The 6,020-nt window shown below is 35.2% G+C and overlaps 1 long non-coding RNA gene across 1 annotated transcript; it reads right to left on the reverse strand.

Annotated features, from left to right (window-relative positions):
• Positions 1 to 3,028: 3,028 nt before the first annotated feature.
• LOC134802196 (uncharacterized) lies at positions 3,029 to 4,622 on the reverse strand. The gene is made up of 3 exons (XR_010145807.1): positions 4,517 to 4,622; positions 3,894 to 4,043; positions 3,029 to 3,101 (listed from the first exon to the last, which is right to left on the reverse strand). It is a non-coding gene; the product is annotated as an uncharacterized LOC134802196 (long non-coding RNA).
• Between the last annotated feature and the right edge of the window lie 1,398 nt (positions 4,623 to 6,020).

Genomic DNA, 6,020 nt, shown 5'->3' on the forward strand with positions numbered 1-6,020 from the left:
ACAGCTTAAAGAAAAACAACTGATAGAGTGAAAAACAATTGATTGCCGTATAGAGTGGTATCAGTAGTATCACTCTCAGATTGTATACTAGGTGTGGTCTCACCTCTGGATGGAGTGGTAGGACCAATTGGAGGGACAGCATTGATTTCACTCCCAGTCTGAGTGGTAACAGTGGTATCACCCCCACTCAGAGTGGTACCAGTGTCAGGTGTGATACCAGAGTCAGTATCCCATTTTGCAAGCAAATGTTTTGGTATATAAAAACGTTTAATTATTAGTATGGACATAAGTTAATCATCTACCTTTACGGGTGGTCCGAGGTGACGGGGTGGTATTATCACCACCGTCCCAGTCGCAGTCGTCGTCGTTGGCGGGTTTGCATTCAGTTTCAATAATGTTGACATCGTACGTGATATCTGAAAGATAATGTTTTTATTGCAGTTCTGGCACAGTCAAGTGCAATATGGGTGCACACATCATACTCTAAAATATTATTCACCATAGCTCTTATGCCAGCGAATTAAGTACTACTTATGGGACATCGTTTTGAGAATTTATATGCACCCATATTTTTACACTTAACTGTACATTCTTTGGATTCGTTTATTTATATTTATACCGGGTGGGGGCTTATTACAGGAGCAAAAAAATAAACTGTCTAGGCTGTACTCGTCGAACTGACTAACATTTGTTCAACGGCTTTTTAAAAATAACTTGTGTTTGGGTTTTTAATACATTTTAAAGTTTACTGTAAGACGCAATGTATTGCGAATGTCGTTATGTTTAAAGCGTGACAAGCAACGTCAGTTACAACGATGTTAGAGTACATTGACGGCAAAATTTATTTTGTATGAAAAATTAGGAAGTCTAAAGGATTCATAATTTTTAAAAGTTATTAAACTAAAGTTTTATGGTTTGAGGAGTACGATATATGTTTTAATTATTTGCTCGTGTTATGTGGCCCGTAGGCCACACCCGGTATAGTCATCTAGTTAAACTTAGTACTTTAAATTTAATTAAAATATTAATTATGCAATGATTTACAGAAGTATAATATATTTACCTTTATAACCTTCTTGCTTGAACCATTTGCCACATTTCGGAACGATTTCTCTGCAGATTTGTATTCCAGCTGAAATAAGATAGTTGATCAACAATTAAAATATATCTAACTTAATAATTTAAAGTTTTCAAATAAACCTTGTTCAATTAATAGTGTCGAGCAATATAAAAGTCGCTAGGGACCTCACACTATTGTCACTGTGACAAGCTACGAAATGGTACTGAAATTATACTGCAAAACGTAATTCAAGACCAAAAAAAGCAAGTAAATAAAAGTACTTTTTTAAATCGTAGGAGTGAAATTAGGAAATTACTAATAAATAAATTAACTTAGCGTGATTATTTATCAAAAGGAATTTACTATTATACAAACAAATTATTGCAGTGACAACAATGTCTTACTTTTTTTGGTCTTGAATTAGGATTTGCCGTTTAAATTCATTGACCAAACATAATGACCACGCGGCGCGCTCAATCTTTCTTCCGTGATAGTGACGGGTATGGTGGAAATATTCACTGTAGGGTAGGTTTCCTTAGCCCAGTGGTTAGTTTTAGTATTCCCAGGAGCCGCGAGTCAAGTTTTGCCCGAGGGAATAATTTTTTTTTTTTATACATTTAAATGATTCGGCGTATTACAAGTTAATCAGAATTTAATAGAAATAAAATATCAAATGTGTTTTGATAATACTTACAGTCTCTTTTCTTCGAATTTCCGATGGCAACCGTGATGGAGATCACTGAAAATAAATATAAAATATTTTGATTGAATTCGAATCATAGTTTTCTATTTTATTTTAACCTCAAATACAGCATTACTTCTAGACAAGGCTCGGAACCGGTTATTTTTTTTTCATACAAAAAATACCGGTATTATTGCGTTCTTTTTCGTTCTTTGGTTTAATTTCATTTTTAATGGGACAATCTAATAATACGAAATTGTTACTTAAATACATGATTCAGTCCTACGTGAAGAGCATAAAATAATTAAATTTTTTGGGTTAAATGAAAATGAAAATTTGGGATTAAGAAAAACCCGTTTCCAAGCCCTGCTTCTAGCTAGACTGCGCTGAAATATTAAAAACATAATGCTTGAAATTAATAAATAATTTAAAAAATTAAAGTAAATATAACTACTAAATGTATATGATTAATTATGATTAAATGTATTAAAAGGAACTTACGGTGGGTGAAACAATCTGTAACTGTGTCTTTTGTGATTTTGTCGTAATCTGTAATAAGATAAATAATTAAATTAGTGGGTAACAATGTAATATTGTAATCCATTCTTATTTTAACAGGAGAGACAACAAAAAAAAATAGTAAACAGAAAAGTAAAACAAGAATCTAGAACTAGAAAAAAAACAATAAAGTTAACAGCGGACAAAAAATGTCATAAATTAAATATTTCAAAAACAGTTGAAGTGGTGTAAGTGTCAATATTGAAAATATTGAAATAAAACTATTTTTCAGAGCAATTCAATATAAATGTGAGTAAATACCTAATGGGTAGTTTCATAAAATAAAGCGCTGGTGGCCTAGCGGTAAGAGCGTGTGACTTTTAATCCGGAGGTCGCGGGTTCAAACCCCGGCTCGTACCAATGAGTTTTTTGGAACTTATGTACGAAATATCAATGACATTTACCAGTCGCTTTCCGGTGAAGGAAAACATCGAGAGGAAGCCGGACTAATCCCAATAAGGTTTAGTTTACCTTCGGGGTTGGAAGGTCAGATGGCAGTCGCTTTCGTAAAAAACTAGTGCCTACGCCAATTCTGGGATTAGTTGTCAAGCGGACACCAGGCTCCCATGATCCGTGGCAAAATGCCGGGACAACGCAAGGAAGATGATGATCTTTTTGCAATTGGATAATTAAAACACTTTGAGCATATATTATAATGTACTTAGGACTATAGGTGAATAAATAATGGGTTAGTTCGAAAAAATAAATATGAAAAATTAGACTTACTCAATATAATCTTAATAAGGATGTAGATCTTCTCGAGAACAATTCGGATGGAATTTCTTTGTAACGCTGAGATTCCTGAAAAGATAAGGATAAAAATAAATAGTATTTATAAACAATAACTTTAAATTTTGTAAATTCTTTTTGAGAATAAAGTTCTTAAACCATAACTAATTATAAGTTATTTTTGTCATAAAAATTAGTTTTTGATATAAGTTTTTATCACTAACTGTACTTTTCTTTTAGAATAGAATAGAATAGAACAGAATAGAATAGAGTTTATTCGTGACAAAAAAATAAATAAATAACAAGTAACACAATAACACGGTCACGAAATGGTCCCGACTCAGCAGGTGCTAGCGTGGTTAGGCTAGCGCTGGTCTTCTTTTAACAGGCAACTAATATTTATCGAAACAAGTCTAACAAATCCAAACCAAATTATATACGTTACGTTGTTTTATCACAGAGTTCTTATGGCCACCTCCTGTCTCCATCATCGGATCAGCTCGATGGCAGAATATTGCATTGACACCCGACTTACATAAACTGTATGCAACATTTCAGCTCTATTGGAAACCAGGAAGAGGATCAAATTTAACTTGCAAGATTTGATATGCGTCGATAGTACCTATAGACAACGGGACGGGACAGGTGAAACTAAATAAAAGTTTGTAAAAAGGGTCCCAAAATATTCATTCATTTTACTCGACAATTTTAATACGTCAACGTCAACGTCAACGTATAAAAGTTTCGGTTTCGGTTTGGCCTAAACTAGACCCAAAACCGAACCTTCGGTTTCGTTATAGTATCGCCAAAAACTCGTTTCGTGTTACGGTCGGACACTTTCTAAAATGTTTAAAACAATCGTACCCTTTCCTTTAGTGCACTTCTTTACGTAGCCATCGTATTCGTTCTCAGCCTTGGAGAGGTAGAAGTTCCTGATGAGATCAGCGCCGGTGGAGCCGTCTCCGTCGATCTTGAACCTCTGGTTCCAGGCCTTAGTGCAGATGCCCTTGTCACCTGTTCGATAAAGCATTGACAAATACTTAAATGTCGTGTTTCACTAAAATGCAGGTATGCTGTATAAGGGAAAAGTTGTGTGAATAACAATAGCTAAGGTCGGAGGCCGAGCTCCGCGTAGAGTCGAGGGCCCAAAGCGTTCGGGATAGGTGCTACACGAGAGGCCGAAGGCCGAGGTGTGGGAGATAAACTAGTGCTCGAACACACAACAATAGTACAAGTGTCTAAATGCGAAAGCTGAAGCTCAGCTCTTCGCGTAGGGCCGAAAGCCCGAAACGAAAAAGAGAAGCGCGCTTTTAAACAGAAAAACAGTACGAGTATTTAAATGCCAAGGCCGAAGGCCCGGTGCGTCCTACAGGTGCATGCTTTTTGCAAGGAGAAATGGATTGGTGAGAAATTACAAATGACAGGGTCGATTGCCCAACAGTGAGACATTAAATAAGGCTAATAAAAAAAATTAAGTGTAAGCTCACCAGGGCATCCCTTGACGCAGACAGCAATCTTTATGATGACGGCCACCAGTCTCGCGCAGAGTGTACCCAAGCCATGGGCTATGTTGTTCAAAATCACTTCGATGACTAGGACCACTGTCAATGAGAAATTAATATTAATATTTTTAAGCATTAGGGAATAACATTGTTGTATATTTATCGTAAAGATAATGAGAGTGTTATTGATATTAAGTGTTTACGCCACAATAATAAAATAAAAAAATATCTGTTCTAACTTCCTTGTTCAAGTTAAATTAAGTTGTAACTGTAGAGTAGAAGAAGAAAATATGGTCCGAATTTCATTTCAGTGAGATAGGATGACTCACGCTAAACCGGGCCGGGGCCGGGCCGGAGCTTCCGGTGCGTTGTTTTGTATGGAAACCCGACCCGGTCTAGCGTGAGTCATCCTATCAACACAAAACACAAAAATATTCACCCAGGGAGACTCGAACTAATACCTATTGATACGTTATATTTAAATTACTTTTCTTTATAAAATAATATACTTACAATATATAGTAAAATTGTGGACATCCTTCAGACTGTTGATAGCTGTAAAATGAATATAAGCATTTTAATAATAATTTATTTGATTAATGAAGAATAAATAAAAATATATGCATTAAAGTTTGCTGTCAGTTTCGATGGGCGACCGTTGGTTTGTCTACTTTGCTTCAAAATTCAAACTTTTTTTTTATACGATATAAAAAAAAGCGGTCAAGTGCGAGTCGGACTCGCCCATGAAGAGTTTCGTAGCAGCAAGTAACATAATAAAATTGCGGTTTCGATTTATGACGTATTAAAAAAAACTACTTACTAGATCTCGTTCAAACCAATTTACGGTGGAAGTTTGCATGGTAATGTACATCATATATTTTTTTTTAGTTTTATCATTCTCTTATTTTAGAAGTTACAGGGGGGGGGACACATTTTAAGAAGAAGAAGAAAGACATTTATTCCATAAAACACATGCACATACACAGGACAATAAGATGAAAGAAATAAGATAATTAGAACAACAAAATAAAGAAATTATGTACACATTACAAAAAAAAAAAACAGAGAAAAGAATACACACTTGGGTCCAGCAATGTGTGCCGTAGGGAAAGGGCCCTGTCTCAGCATATTGTTGCAATTTGCAAACGAGGCAAATTCCAACGCTGTTATTCTGCCAAGGCCTTAGGCCTTATTTTACTACTTTGGAAGTGTCTCTCGCGCAAACTATTCAGTTTCGAAAAAAATTATATTAGAAACCTCAATATCATTTTTGAAGACCTATCCATAGATACCCCACATGTATGGGTTTGATGAAAAAACATTTTTGAGTTTCAGTTCTAAGTATGGGGAACCCCCAAAATTTATTGTTTTTTTTCTATTTTTGTGTGAAAATCTTAATGCGGTTCACAGAATACATCTACTTACCAAGTTTCAACAGTATAGTTCTTATAGTTACGGAAAAAAGTGGCTGTGACATACGGACGGACAG

This window comes from Cydia splendana, chromosome 24 (assembly GCF_910591565.1).
Source record: "Cydia splendana chromosome 24, ilCydSple1.2, whole genome shotgun sequence".
Classification (NCBI taxonomy): Eukaryota; Metazoa; Arthropoda; class Insecta; order Lepidoptera; family Tortricidae; genus Cydia; species Cydia splendana.